This window comes from Eretmochelys imbricata, chromosome 16, assembly GCF_965152235.1.
Source record: "Eretmochelys imbricata isolate rEreImb1 chromosome 16, rEreImb1.hap1, whole genome shotgun sequence".
In the NCBI taxonomy this organism is placed as follows: domain Eukaryota; kingdom Metazoa; phylum Chordata; order Testudines; family Cheloniidae; genus Eretmochelys; species Eretmochelys imbricata.
Window position 1 is genome coordinate 14,725,804 of NC_135587.1, and position 16,358 is coordinate 14,742,161.

Here is a 16,358-nt window from a genome sequence, read left to right on the forward strand (position 1 = left end):
CCTGCCCAGTAACGAGCTGGCGTGGTGGCCTATGCATGCCTGCTGTGGTAGCCATGCAGCCATGATAGTCACAACATCTGCTGTGTGCAACGTACACCTACCACCTCCTGCTCTGGCACAGTGGCCCAAGGGAAGAGTGTATCACGGGCTGTCTGAACTCTGTCCTGTACAATTTGTCACCACAGAAAAAGGATGTAGGCTTGAGGGAGCCACTGGTAGCTATGCGGCAATGTCACTCAGTAATGGGGTTCCGGGGTCACCTGACTGTTAATCACTCATAATAAGTGTGCTGCTTCGGGTTCTTTGTCCTTCTAAAGCCTAAACCCAACCTGTAACGTCTTCTGAAAGGTTAAGCTGAGAGGCACTGGTTGGCTCATAGAGTCAATAATTGGTTTTTGATATCTCAATTAGCAGTTCCTATCCAGTTGCAAGTGAATAACGAGCACAGGTCACTGCCATCTTGTTGCTATTTGAAAAGGCCTAGGCCACAGCTTCAAATGCTTCCGTTAGCCTGCGTCTCAACGAGCGTTTAGAGAGCTTTTCAATCGCATTCAGCTAACTTGATTGAGATAGCATAGGGTTTCTTAGGAGACTAGATATCGATTGTAAACAATTTTTTTTTATGTTCTGGAGTTGCCGGTCATGGCTATGTAGTTACTGTTGAATTCCATTTTGCTCTTAAAACATGGATTCAATCACTTTGTTGTGTTTCATCCCCAAATGTACAGCGCTTATTCTTTGAGTAATTTAAACATACATCAGGTTAGAAGGTGATTCAGTGATTTGGAGGGGAGGGAGAGCTCAGTGGTTTGAGTGTTGGCCTGCTAAACCCAGGCTTGTGAGCTCAATCCTTGAGGGGGCCACTTAGGGATCTGGGGCAAAAATTGGGGATTGGCCCTGCTGTAAGCAGGGGGTTGGACTAGATGACCTCCTGAAGTCCCTTCCAACCCTGAGATTCTATGTTTCTATACCCTCATGTGCTCAGCACAGAGTAAGCGAACCAGAAGCTCATCTTTTCCACTGCATTTTTCAGTCTGCTGTTTCTCTGCCACTCTCTGGCCTCTTGCATTGTCCCTGGTTCTCTTGGTTTTCTTGCTCTCTTCTTTCGCCTCCTTTTCATATGGCTCTTCTCACACACTTTACCCAACATCCCAGTAACACTTCCCTGCCTGATCCCTCTCTCCCCCTCAGATGGTTCCTACTGTTGTCACTGCACTTTCTTCAGCTTTCTTCTCTCTGGGATTCCCCCTAAGAACTGCCATTCTCACCTCTCAAATTCCAACAGCCAAATCCCTCGTGTCACTCCCCAGTTGCTGTCTTTCACGTCCAAATCCCAGCTCTAACAGTCACCATTCCCAACTGTCCCGGAGTGTTCTGGAACTTTTCTATTTCTAATGTTCTAGCCCTGTTTGCTGTATGAATAGCTGCCAAGAGGAAAGGAATATCACTGTATTTGGTCTCATTACATCTGTACGATAGCAATTGTTAGTACCATGGGTGAGCATGCTTATTGGCAGTCAGAAATGAGAAGCAAGGGACTGAAAGAGTCATGGAGACTAAATTATTTTCTCCTTCCTAGGGGAGTCTCTCCAGGGCACTGTTGAAGCATATCACTGAGGAGAAACTGCCTCATTCCCTGTGTGAATCTCCTAAGATCCATTATTGTTGCTGTCTTCATCTTCAGAGAGGGTAAGTGTGGCTTGTTTTTTTCCTTCTTTAATAGCTGGCTTCAAGTTTAATCGCTGGAGCCAGTCTATACTGCAAACAGTTATATCTGCTTGGATTGTCTCTGGCATAAACCATATATTTACCATTCACTGCAGTTCTTCAGATTTTCATATGAAGGGCTCCAAGTACCTAAAAACGTGGACATCTGTAGGAAAGCTACTTCCAAATGGGAACATCACAGTGGGAGAAGCCTCTGTCTACTCCTCACCCTGCATTTGAGTCTATGAATTATTTAGAGGCTTGGAAGGATTAGATTTTTGATAGATATCAGTAAACATCTATTTCACCGTACACACACAAACTGACAAAAAGTATTTCCATCCATAATAACTGAAATATACAGGCAGGCAAAGTTAGAAAAATGCTACTTGAGAACGTATTAGAGTTTGATTTAACAATACGTACTTGGTATATTTTGACAAGTGACGTTGATAATTTGTATTTTAATGGTTATAAAGTTTTAACTTTCTGAATTTCAGTGTCTTCTGTCACTAAATAATTTTTGTCTGACCACCCCTGTTTCCTGAACCTCCCATACTTTCCCACAAGTGTGAACATTTAAATGGTTAAAAATAAAAAAAGCTTTAAAATAAACATCAGTATCCATTGAAATGATATTAAAAAAATTGAATTTTGTCAAGCCTGATCATTCAGTATCCCTGAGGCACATGATTAGTATGGCCCATTGATGCATCTAAGGTCTAGTAAGCTGGGATGCGCCGTCTTGAATGCCAACAACACATTGTAGTTCCTGGGTACTGATAAGAACATCCTATTAAACTGTTTACCTTTTACCAGAACTAGGTAATTAGCCTATGGGACCACAATATATTCATTAGAGAGAGAGAGAAATACTTGAAATGTTTGTATTTTTTCCCCAAAAAAAGGTCAGGAAGCAAATTCAGATCTGTATATGCTCCATGCAGTGAGAGAAAGCTAGGAACTCACTTCTCTTTTTAGAGGGATGGCCCAGTCTGTTATTCTTCCACTGCTACTTCTTGCTTTTTCTTTGATTCTGTTGGTTTCCCCTCTTGTTCCCTTCCTTTCACTCAGCTCTTCTGATGCACTCTTCCAAGCTTCCTAGTAATGCTTCCTCCCTGACTGCTCTTCTCTTCTCTTCTCTCTTCCCCTCACTTTTATCCTTCTCATGTCGACTGACCAGTTCCAACTGTTGCTTTCAAGTGCCATGGAACCTCCTGCTTCCAGTAGTCTCTCTCTCCTCCTTTTCAAAGGGACATCACCCAACCATTCCAATCACTGTGTTTACAAAACTCCCATTGCTTTACAAGGGACCATGTGTAAACTGTAATAGTATATCACTCCTGTGTACCTTCCCAATCATTACAAGTCAGGGACTTTTTGCTCCTCTTCACTGTCAGATGTGACAGGGTGTAAAGTGATAGAGTAGCTCCTGAGTCCATGGAAGGATGAGAGCAGAGCGTACTCCCCATTTCAGGCAGCACTGGTTCACCTTCTGTCCTTGCTTCATGCATGAGCGCCCACACACACGCTAGATATTAGAGTTCGGGTGTATGTGGGGGAGAGCTAGTAGCAACACAGCCCCTCTGTCATTTGATGTTATTGTTCCTCTGTGTAAGGATCCCAACATTTAATTGGCTTTTTCCCCCCATCTGATTGGTTTGAACACTTGATGTCACATATCTGCAGAGTTTGCGCTTAACATTTATGTCTATTTTGTCATATCAAGTACGTTCTAGAGTCACCGATGCCATAACAACACAGTTCTTAAGAGTTTAAAAATTAAATATTCAGAGTTGTCTCCTGCCACAGATTTCCAGCATTATTCAAAAACTGTCATCCAAAGCAGTTTCAATGCTTGAACAACAATGGAAGTATTAAAAGGAGCATACTACTTCTATGACACATATCTCTTGTCTGTTGATATTATTGGAGAAGATAAAGTGCTCATTTTGTGACCGTGACCAGACCATGCTTTTCTGAGCTCCGATTGCATCAAGGTCACATTGAATATTACATGGCCTCATTTTTCACTTTTCTCTTTTGATTGTGTAAGGCTTGAATATGATACATAACATAATGTAACTTTACTAAAACATGCTGCCCAAATAAGTATCTTCCCTAAGAGAGGTGAATGAGGGCTATGGCAGATGGGCAGAGTCAATATTCCTGCTCTTGTCTGAACTTCAAATTGGACCATGAAGAAATACTTACTCGTCTACATCATATCTTTCAAACACAATACGTTTACCCTAGTGTTGTCACTAAGGGAGCTAGACTGCAGAGGAGCCTTCAGGATGGCAGGGGGCTAGACGCATTGTGTCAGTAACACTTTATCAGAGGGGTTATGAGAGTTTATTCCCATCTGCCTTTCTGTATGCCATGACAAAGACACGGCCGGAATTACTATTAATTGAACATTAACAACATGCTCTACCTAGTTATTTATACTATACCTATAACCATGATGTCTCAGCACTGTACAAGACATACAGCAAGCCAGCTCTTGGACCAGACTTCACAGTCTGGATCCAACATGTCCCACAGGGTTCCAGAGTCTACATTCACAGGGAGCCACAATCTTTTAGAAATGTGCTGAGCCCACTCCAGAAGAAAACCTGAGGCCTGATGACCCATCAAAGAATCACAGAATATCAGGGTTGGAAGGGACCTCAGGAGGTCATCTAGTCCAACCCCCTGCTCAAAGCAGGACGAATCCCCAATTTTTGCTCCAGATCCCTAAACGGCCCCTCAAGGATTGAACTCACAACCGTGGATTTAGGAGGCCAATGCTCAAACCACTGAGCTATCCCTCCCACCCCCAAAACAAGGCCAGTGGAGTCCCAAAAGGGGCTGTTTAGTGCTGAGCGATGACTGAAGTTATGGCCAGAGAGGATTTAGGATGGGTAGAAGACAAATACAACGAGGAGGATATATAATTAGCACCGCTTAGGCACATGTAGTAGATTGTAAAAATTCTGACAGTGCCAGTGACAATGGTCATAGCAATGGCAGAAACTTCCCTCCATCCTTAGTTTATTTTCTTACTCTAACGATTCAGACAAAGTGTTATCTGAAGATCTGTAAGGGCAGTAGAGCTGGCAAATCACAATTTTCTTAGCACAAAGGGATTTCTTGGAAGACAAACAACTGTTGTGTTTTGCCATTCAACATTTGGGAATGGGCACAAGGGACACAGTACATTTTCTCTCCAGGATAAAACACTACATTTCCACCATATTTCAGAGAAGGAAGCACTGTGAGATCTTTTGCCAACCTATCAGACCTAGATGGCAAAGGTGAACCAAATAAAGGTACCAATGCCTCAGGCTGAGGTAAACAGTGTGTCAACATGCTGTGTGCCTCACTCTATGGCATCCAGACCTTTGGGGACTTACCTCACTCTAGGACTGCCACAGACATGTCCCTAGGCTCTCCTGCACTTCCTGCAGAAGGATGGTGTGATTTGGGGGAAAACCCCTCAGGTTCCCAGCGAGCTGCAGCATTTGTTTCATGCACTGGTAGCTGCTTAATGCCAGAGAGTGGGGTGAGCAGCCCCTTTGGCTTCCCCCAGAGCAAGTGACTCATGGACAGAGTCAACGTGCAGGAGAAGGGGCCAAGGTACCCACCAACCCACCACCACGGCGAATGGCCCCTGCCCCCACAACCACCATGGCCGCTCACCGCCTCGCAGCGGGTCCCCTGGTCTCTTTGCCACAGCGACTCTACGTTGGCACCGCACGCCACACCGTCCCTGAACATCCCGGCAACGGGGGAAAGGCAAGAGGTAGCAGTGCGTCTCTCTAGAAGCACAGAAGCCTGGAGTCCCAGTCCCGAGCAACCCCTGGTGACCTCTCTAGAGCTGCCATCTTCCCAAGCCAGCCGCGTAGGTTCCCATGGAGACCAGAAAGGCACTGTAGAATGACATCAGTTAACAGCGAAAATTCCACTGTACTACTCTGTGACTGGCATGACCGCCATCTTGGTTAAGGGCACTGAACTTACAGAATACCCAATGCTTCAGACGGCCACCTTGGTTAAGGGCATGGAACCTCAGGTCTCGGGGAAGGGCCTAGCCCGACCCGCCATCTTTGCTAAGGGCAAAGGGTCTCTCTTTAGGACGTGTTGCATGAGCCTGCCGTTGTTCCCTCACCATATCCATTTAGGGGGCATTTACCTCGGCTTAGACCCCGGGACCCAATGTGGGGAGGAAACATTCCACTTCCTGTGAACAGTTGAACAGGTCGAGGGGGTTGGTGCCAGGAATAAAGATGGCCACGGTGGGAGAGGCGAGGACGCTGAAAAGAGGCAAAAAAAGACCAGTTCTTTTTAACTTCGTGGTGAACACATGGGATAAATTCTGTCCTGGCATAAACAGATCTAAATCAATCCATGTACTTCGTCAATGGATTTGTTGCCACTTATTCCAGGGATGAATATGCCCCCTACATAAGAATCAAGATATATGGGAACAAATTCAGCCAGGTCTATACTTCAGATTTCTGTTAACCCTATGTCAGTCAATGGTGTGAAGAGGTGTGATCCCAGCCGACTGACTGACATACCTTTGCTGGTTGTAGACCCTAGTGTCGACACAAACTGGCAAAACTGTGCTTTTACTGGTATAGCTTGTTTCACTTGGTTTTACTGTACCAATATAGCTGCATCCACACTAGGAATGCTTTGCCAGTATAGTATACTGGTATTCCTCCTATTCCAGTAAAGGAGCAGTACAGCTGCACTTATAGACGTGCCCCAATGCAGGCGTAGCTCAGAATGGACATAACTCCACTAAAGTCAAGAGATTTGCACCCAGTTATGCCATAGCTCAATTTGTTCTACTCTGGCAATCTAACAAGGAACGATCATCAAATAATAATTATACTTTATAGTAATATTTCACCCTTCTCTAGCATCTTTCACTTCAGAAATATTAGCAAAGTAAGTCTTCCAACATGGATATGAGGTAGATATAAATATTATATTCATTTTACAGATACAGAGAATGAGGTAGAGAGAGATTAGGTAACTCACCCAAAGTCAAAAGAAATCAGAGGCAGAACTGAACAGAAGTCTCCTAATTCCCAGCCCTGTGCCTTTTACCATCCATCTCCTCCGCTCCTCCTGGTTTATTAAGGCCTTCATGAAACCCTAATGAGCAGATCTTTACAAAGGACGTAAATCCTACACCCATATAAGCAGTGTAACCCAAACCCCATTTGAGCATGACACCTCACCACCTAATACAGTATTGGGAACAAAAGGACCACTCCTAGTTCACTAAGCCATTAATGAGGTCTACACACGTTTTTAAACCTTGTATTTGCTATTGATGTAAGTCGAATATGCTGTATAAACTCAGAGAAAGTTATTGTATTATGTTTGATATCTGCATGGATACTATGGTGATGAGTGCAATATAAGAACCTATATAGAAAAGAGTTTCTGCAACAATTGTATAAGTACTGTATCTTCACAGAGAGAAAATAACAGGTACTAATTGGCTCTTTAATCTAGTTGAGAAAGGCATAACAGGAACCAATGGCCAAGAAGCTGAAGCCAGACAAACGCAAATTATGTGCACTTTTTTAACAGTGAGGATGATTAACCATTGGAACAAACTACCAAGGAAAGTGGTGGATACTTCATCTCTTGGAGTCTTCAAATCAAGATGTCTTTCTGGTAAACTATGAACCTATGAACTCACATGTGTACATTTACTTACTCTGTGCCCCAGATGCTGCACCTCATGAGGCTACAATAATACTTTGTGCTTAAAACGATACTTTGCATCTGCAGATCTTCTCTAGCTTTATTAGAGAAGTGAATGGGATTCCCATTTTACAAATAAGGAAACAGGAGGCACAGAGAGGTTAACTGACCTGCCCAAGATCACAAAGCAAGTCCCATTATTCTGTAGTAACATATACTGTTTTACCAGTGCAAGGCTCTGTACATGGATTGTAATGGGCTGATATCATGAAAGTATCCTTCACCCTCGTTTTCTCCCAAGTTTAATACTTCTAAAACCTGACAAAATCCAGACTGCAGAACTTCTCTTTAGATTTTCAGCAGGCCAGTTTTAAGTATGATCTTAGCAATACTTTACTCCCCTTGTTCCCTTTTCTGCTCTCTCTGTTGGCACTTGATGTTTTAAACATTCATTTGTGAAGCAATTATAAAAGACTTGCAGTACAAGAGGAATAATAGGAGCAATGCACTGTTTTTCTCACAGCAGGACTCCGGTCCCTTGTCTGGAGAAAATACTTAGTGTTCTGCCTCATAGTGAATTCATTCAGGACCCAGACTGCTATCTCATAAAACAGCGCTCTGCTCCTATTATTGCTGAAAGCCTAGCATAGCACTTGCTGGGAAATGCTTATTCCTTGGGACATCAGCAGACTCTACTGCTTGAAGATGTTTAAGGGCATTGAGAATCTTTGTCTCCCAATGATTGAGATAGTAAATAAATAAATTTCCCTATTCAAACTCAGCCACTCCACTAAAATATGCAAAGTGGGTGTTCTTTACAGGGTTCTTTGATCAAAATGCAGTAAATATTAAGTACAGAAAGTAGAGTGCTTCTGAATCTCACAGTTTACTGTATGCTAGACAACTCTGCTGGACAACTTTACTGAACATTTGAACCTGACTGGAAACGAGTATTTCACAAAAGTTCTCAGCAGTACTTAAGGCAAACATTTATAATTTAAAACAGAGAATCTGCTGCAGTCATTGCTAAATTACCTTTAATCAGCATGATTTCCATATATAAAATATTAGTTTATTAATAATTATAGAGTATCAAATATATGCAATGCTTTACAACCATAGATTAAAACAGTGGTTTTCAAATTTTTTTTCTAGCGACCCAGTTGAAGAAAATTGTTGACGCCCGCAACCCAACAGAGCTGGGGATGAGGGGTTTGGGGTGTGGAAGGGGCTCAGGGCTGGGACAGAGGGTAGGGGTGCAGGGGTGAGGGCTGCGGCCAGGAATGAGGGGTTCAGGGTGTGGGAGGGGGCTCTGGGTTGTGGGCTCAGGGCTGGGGCACGGGATTGGGGCACAGGGTTGGGGTGCGGGCTTACCTCAGGTGGCTCCCAGTCAGCGGCGGAGCAAGGGTGCTAAAGCAGGCTTCCTGACTGTCCTGGCACCACAGACCGTGCTGCACCCCAGAAGCGGCGAGCAGCAGGTCTGGCTACTAGGCAGAGGCGTGCAAGCAGCTCCACGTGGCTCTCACCCGCAGGCACGAGAGTGCAAAGACAGTGCTCGGGGTGGGGGCAGTGCACAGAGCCACGGAGCCCCCCCCCCAGGAGCCAGACCGGCTGCTGGCCACTCCCAGGGTGCAGCACGGTGTCAGAACAGATAGGAACTAGCCAGGCAGCACCACCGACGGGACTTTTAACGGCGCAGTCAGCAAAGCTGATCAGAGCCGCTGCAACCCAGTGCCTTATATTCCCTGGTAATATGCTGCACATGTCTGAACTTCTTCCATAAGTATGAAAAGTGACCAAACAGCAAAAGGAGAGGACAAGTGTCCTTTTAGGGAGTGATGTTTTTGTTCTTGGGTCATTGGAAATCCAGTCTCTCTGATCTGCTTGAGAGTTTCAACATATCAACTGTGTTTGAACAGCGTAATCAGCATTTCTTCTCTCTCTTGTGTGTGAGGCCACAAATGGTAACATCAGAAACATACAGAATTTTCTGTTTTGAGATGTTAATTCTGAACTGAAAGTGGGGTGGAATTAAAGGTATTTTAAAAAGAGGGATTTTCATCTGGCCTCACATTAACGTATTGCTAATAGGTGACATATTATAACAGTCCAGATCAGCAACAGGAAACGGCAAGAGCGGGAAAAGACTGAGGAGGCAAACAAAGCATGGAATGAAGGGGCATTGGGAGACATAACAGAAAGAGGAAGGGAACATAAGAGAGCTGAGGTGTGGTATACAGGATATTTCCGCTCTTTAGGTCAGGGACCATCTCTTTGTACAGTGCTTAGCACAAAGGGGCCCTGATCTCTAGGCACTATTGCAATTCAATTCACAATTTTGGATAGGAGGGGAAGGTATGAAAGAGACAGCACAGATATCAATGGGGAAAGAGCAGAAACAGGGTTCTTTTTTGTTGCTAACCTTTGAGGTTTTATTACATGATTTTCCATATGATGTATTATAAATGAAACGGAATGCTAAATTTATTTTATAGTTCAGCCAGTAGGTGGCGCTGTGCATAAAATACCTTATTTAAGCAAACCTCAGCCATACCTGGCAGAGCACTTATTAAAGGATCTTATAATGAACACATCTGGTCTCATGTGCATAAGCACGCTCTGTAGCCAGTCCATATCTGGTACAGAAGAAAATTAGATGGTTTCAGGAATAAATTTAAGACCAGAAACAGAAGAAAAACAACAGCAACAGCTGCAAACAGAAGGAACAACAACAAAGGTTGCAGGATCTCATCAACATGCACTCTTCAATGCCCAAGAGAACTTGCCAAACCTTTCAGAATATACAGCCTGGAAACAATTTTTTGCAAGATTTAGTATTGCTATCAAGTTCTACAAGAAAACTGATGATATACAGGTATCTTCTTTAGCTTATGATCTGGGGAAGCAACCAGAGCATATGTTTAAATCTTTTGACTTTACTGAAGAGTCACAAAAATGACTATGAAAGAGTTCTGGCTATGTTTGATGCATACTTTATACTCAGAGAAATGTGGTTTATGAAAGAGCATGTTTTAACCAGAGAATTCAAGAACCAGAAGAAAAGTCAGAAGTTTTATAAGAGTGTGGCACATGTTGGCTGACAGCTGTGATTTTGGGCAAGCAAAACATGAAAATATCAGAGACAGGCTAGTTATGGGGTTAAGAGATAAAAACCTTTCTTGCAGTGTATGCACAACTCTACCAAACACACCCTAGAAGAAACTAGCTGCAGATTTATGCAAATTCAGCGGACATCATACCTGGTTGTCGTGGACTATTTGTCAAGTATATAGAAATAATGTATTTGAAATACATAACATGTTGCAGTATTACTGAAAAACTGAAGTGCACTTTTGCTCACTTTGGTATTCCAGAACAACTAGTGACAGACAACACGCCACAATTCACTGCAGCAGAATTTCAGTCATTCCAAATTAAATATGATCTGTTCAGATTAGTAGCAGCCTACATTATCCACAAGCAAATGGAGAGGCTGAGAGAGCTGTGCCGACAGCCAAGAAAATCCTACAGCAGGAAAATCCATTCCTTGCTCTTCTGTGTTTACAGATCAACATTAATAGCTGCTACTGGATATACTCCAGCACAACTCCTAATGGAAAGACAACTCAGAACTGTTTTTCCAACTTTGGAAAATAACGTATCTCCAAAGTGGCCGGACATGAAGGGAGTAGCCAAATTGATAAGAATTCTAGGAAAGCTAGAACTAGAATTCTAGAAGAGTGTGATGGTCCACTTTTATAACACGTCACTCAGCTAGAAAACTGCCAGATCTAGAACCTGGTTACCATGTTCATGTCAAAGTGGATGGAGATAAAGGATGGACAGCTACAAATTGTCGTAAAGAAAGAATTCAGCATCCAGACCATATGTGATTGAGACCGACAGCCACAGTGGAGAGTTCAACAGAAACCATCAACATCTACAGTTTGTTCCTCAGAAAGAACAATCAACAGAGCAAACATAATCCACAAATGTAACCCATACACTTCCTGGGTATGGTGCTCTGTCCCATCTAGTGGCAAGACCACTTATTAATTAATGAATCTGATACAGCTTTAGCTAACAGCCATGTGGCTTTTAGCTCATGTAGTAGAAGCTCATGCATTTAGCTCCAGAGGTCCCAGGTTCGATCCCGTCCATCAATGACCAGGGTCTGTCAGGGTTACACAAACTCTACAGATGGCAGATGCAGAACAAAACAATAACGACTCAAGGATTTCATAGAATCATAGAATATCAGGGTTGGAAGGGACCTCAGGAGGTCATCTAGTCCAACCCCCTGCTCAAAGCAGGACCAATCCCCAATTAAATCATCCCAGCCAGGGCTTTGTCAAGCCTGACCTTAAAAACTTCTAAGGAAGGAGATTCTACCACCTCCCTAGGTACCGCATTCCAGTTTTTCACCACCCTCCTAGTGAAAAAGTTTTTCCTAATATCCAACCTAAACCTCCCCCACTGCAACTTGAGACCATTACTCCTTGTCCTGTCCTCTTCTACCACTGAGAATAGTCTAGAACCATCCTCTCTGGACCACCTCTCAGGTAGTTGAAAGCAGCTATCAAATCCCCCCTCATTCTTCTCTTCTGCAGACTAAACAATCCCAGTTCCCTCAGCCTCTCCTCATGTGTTCCAGACCCCTAATCATTTTTGTTGCCGTTCGCTGGACTCTCTCCAATTTATCCACATCCTTCTTGTAGTGTGGGGCCCAAAACTGGACACAGTACTCCAGATGAGGCCTCACCAATGTTGACTAGAGGGGAATGATCACGTCCCTTGATCTGCTCGCTATGCCCCTACTTATACATCCCAAAATGCCATTGGCTTTCTTGGCAACAAGGGCACACTGCTGACTCATATCCAGCTTCTCGTCCACTGTCACCCCTAGGTCCTTTTCCGCAGAACTGCTGCCTAGCCATTCGGTCCCTAGTCTGTAGCTGTGCATTGGGTTCTTCCGTCCAAAGTGCAGGACCCTGCACTTATCCTTATTGAACCTCATCAGATTTCTTTTGGCCCAATCCTCCAATTTGTCTAGGTCCCTCTGTATCCTATCCCTGCCCTCCAGCATATCTACCACTCCTCCTAGTTTAGTATCATCCGCAAATTTGCTGAGAGTGCAATCCACACCATCCTCCAGATCATTTATGAAGATATTGAACAAAACCGGCCCCAGGACCGACCCCTGGGGCACTCCACTTGACACCGGCTGCCAACTAGACATGGAGCCATTGATCACTACCCGTTGAGCCCGACAATCTAGCCAACTTTCTACCCACTTTATAGTGCATTCATCCAGCCCATACTTCTTTAACTTGCTGACAAGAATACTGTGGGAGACAGTGTCAAAAGCTTTGCTAAAGTCAAGAAACAATACATCCACTGCTTTCCCTTCATCCACAGAACCAGTAATCTCATCATAGAAGGCGATTAGATTAGTCAGGCATGACCTTCCCTTGGTGAATCCATGCTGACTGTTCCTGATCACTTTCCTCTCATGTAAGTGCTTCAGGATTGATTCTTTGAGGACCTGCTCGATGATTTTTCCAGGGACTGAGGTGAGGCTGACTGGCCTGTAGTTCCCAGGATCCTCCTTCTTCCCTTTTTTAAAGATTGGCACTTCATTAGCCTTTTTCCAGTCATCTGGGACTTCCCCCGTTCGCCACGAGTTTTCAAAGATAATGGCCAATCAAACTAATCACAGACAATTTGCACTAATGGATAGCCAGATAACCAAGTTATTATGTGTTCAGGCTATATAATTAGAAAACCAGTTTGATTCAGATACACATAACAGACTAATCCGTACAGAACGTCAAAGGTAGTCTGATAGGGTATATTTTTTAAACGGAAGGAACGCATAACTTAAAGGGGACAATGTAATGTAATGCTAAAATGTGTTATATTGTTCTGGTTATTATAAGTTATTTAAAAGAATCTAAGCCATACCTGGCAGAGCATTAAAAGATCTTATGGTGAATACATCTGGTGTGTATAAGCAACTCTGTAGCCAGTCCTTATCTGGTACAGAAAAACATGACAATAAATAACATCCATTACCAATTAAGTCACAGATCAATCAAGTTTGGTAGGGTTTGGGGGTTTAATCCTTTTAAATATTTTGGGCATTAATGACCTCTTCCTTTTTTGCAGGTATTGCTAAACTCACATCCAAGCACCTACGTTGCAAAGGCAGCCCTTAATAAAAGGGAGAGACAAAAATTATAGCCAAATATAACAAGAATGGGCATGACCACAGGGGAAGTATGGTGTAGTGCTCACAACAATAGGGCACCAGAAATCAGGACCCCTAGCTCTGTCACTAACTCATCATGTGACTGGGAAAGTTGCTTATCCACTCTGTGCCTCACTTCACCAGCTTATACAATGGACACAATAGTACCTCACAGATTTGTTGGGGAGGGGGGTGAATTAACATTTGTAAAATAATTAGAAATCTTCAGAAGGAAAGTGCTATGGCAAAATATTATTTATTATTCTAAAAGCAGTCACCGCTGCAAAAGTATCATTTTTAAAAGGGCACCTAGAAACACATAGCCAAATTCTGCTCAGTTCTACTCTTGGAGTAATTCTACTCAGACTATGTCTACATTGCAAGCACTATGGCAGCGCTGTAGTCTAGACACTTATAACAACAACAGAAGGGATTTTTCCAGCACAGTAGTAAATCAACCCCCTTCAGAGGTGGTAGCTAGGTTAATAGAAGAATTCTTCCGTTGACCTAGTGGCATCCATATTGGACTGAGGGCATCTTCACTAAGCCTTTTGACCTAAGTTTTGGTGTAGACCAGGCCTAAGGTTTACACTGCATTTACACTGATGAGAATAAAAGCAGGATTTGGCCAGTAGTTTCTGCCTGCTCTTAAGTAAACATTTGCTGATTTTTTATTTAAAATGTGCAATTTTAAATACTCAACACAGTATCTGAGCATAGATTCAGGCCTCATCTACACTTTAAAGTTTTACTGGCATAGGTATGTCAGTTAGGAGTGTGAAGAAAAAAAACACCCCACACTCCAGACCAACATAGCTACTCTGGGAAAAGCCCTAGTGTAGATGCAGTGTTACTGGCAAAAGATTCATTTTGCAAATAGACCTTTCATTTGGGAGACTAGTATAAACTATATCAGAAAAAGCCTTTTCTTTTTGTGAATACAGACTAACATGGCTGCTACTCTGAAACCTGTCATTTTATCAGAAAAAGAACTCTTTCTAGTATAAGCCACATCTCCACTAGGAGGGTTTGCAGGTATAGCTTCACCAGAAAAGCCTTTCTAGCGCAGACAAGACCTCAAAGTAGCTTCTGAAACTGTAAATAAGAATATCCTACCTTTATTAGCATCTTGTCATCGTTCACATCAAAGGATCTCAGAGTGCTTTACAGACTACACACACAAGCAACTCTACACAACTACTTAGCATCTTAGAATAATAAAGGAAGAATATCACACCGAGCAAAAACTACATGGGGGATTTAGGGAGGAAGAATACAGTAAATATCCAAACTGGAATATGGCCAAGATACCAATTTTAACATTCCTACTGCTGAAAAAATTGCCAAGCAATTTCTAATGACCAGAAATGGTTTTGTATTCCATCTGAAGAATGAAAAGGAGTACTAGTGGCCCCTTAGAGACTAACCAATTTATTTGAGCATAAGCTTTCATGAGCTACAGCTCACTTCATCGGATGCATCCAATGGAAAATACAGTGAGGAGATTTATATACACACAGAACATGAAAAAATGGGTGTTTTCATGTTGTGTGTGTATATAAATCTCCTCACTGTATTTTCCACTGAATGCATCCGATGAAGTGAGCTGTAGCTCACGAAAGCTCATGCTCAAATAAATTGGTTAGTCTCTAAGGTGCCACTAGTACTCCTTTTCTTTTTGCGAATACAGACTAACACGGCTGCTACTCTGAAACCCATCTGAAGAATGGGACACTGGCCCAGCACTGAAAAGAAACAGATACTGAATCATCAGCACTACCACTTCATGCAAATTTTTGTAGGATTCCCATGCAAGTACTGACCCCAAGCTAACCTTGCTTAGCTTGTGACAGCTGGAGTAATCTAGTCCTACATAAACACTTTTAAATAGAAGCCATATAGTTGGATGATGCATTTGGAGAGTGACCTGAATGAAGTAAAGCCCAGGAAGAGGGCTGTAGACTGGTCATGCCACTCAAAATGAAAGGTAGGTCTGGAAACATTTTAATGCAAAAAGAAGGTGACACCTCCCCTCCCTGCTTTCCCTTTGTTCCTCATTTTCACTTTGATCAGATGATTCAAACTTTCCCTATCTGTGCTACCAATGGTATAAACTGTAATGTACAGGCATTTTAACCTTGCTGCAGTCTACCCTACCCTAGTCCTGCTTATACCACAGCTTAAACCATTGATAGCACCAGTGCATCTAGATTGAGGCTGAAAAACAAACTTCCTCATGTTGTCAAGGCCTACAAGAGCTGATTCCAGTTTTGGGAAGTGGCAGGAGATAATTTATAAAGGAATAAACTCAGAGCATGTCTTTATACAGCTCCATTTCCAAAGATCTGGGCTCTAAACGTGTTAATGAGGCCTCCAAGACTTCATAATTAATTATATTAGCATTTCTTTGTTATTCTCTAGGACACTAGCACCCAGTTGACATTTCAATGGCAGTCTGGTAGTTTTCTTTGTTATTATTATCCAGGACTAGAGTTATAACTTCACTCCCAGAGGGCAGTACTGCATGAAAATACAAGTTCTTTGAAGGAAACCATGCTGGGTGCTGAATGCATGTCAGTGAAGTCTTCCTAGTCCAGAAAGTCTCTCCTCAGATATGGACCTTCCTCTCCTCCCTTCCCCCATCCACTGTGCTGATCCCTGCCACTAGAATCCTTCCCCTAGGCTCCTT

The 16,358-nt window shown here is 43.0% G+C and overlaps 1 long non-coding RNA gene across 1 annotated transcript; it reads left to right on the top strand.

Moving 5' to 3' along the window:
- The first annotated feature begins 837 nt into the window (after positions 1-837).
- LOC144276198 (uncharacterized) lies at positions 838-2,201 on the top strand. The gene is made up of 2 exons (XR_013348199.1): positions 838-1,689; positions 1,824-2,201. It is a non-coding gene; the product is annotated as an uncharacterized LOC144276198 (long non-coding RNA).
- Positions 2,202-16,358: the final 14,157 nt, after the last annotated feature.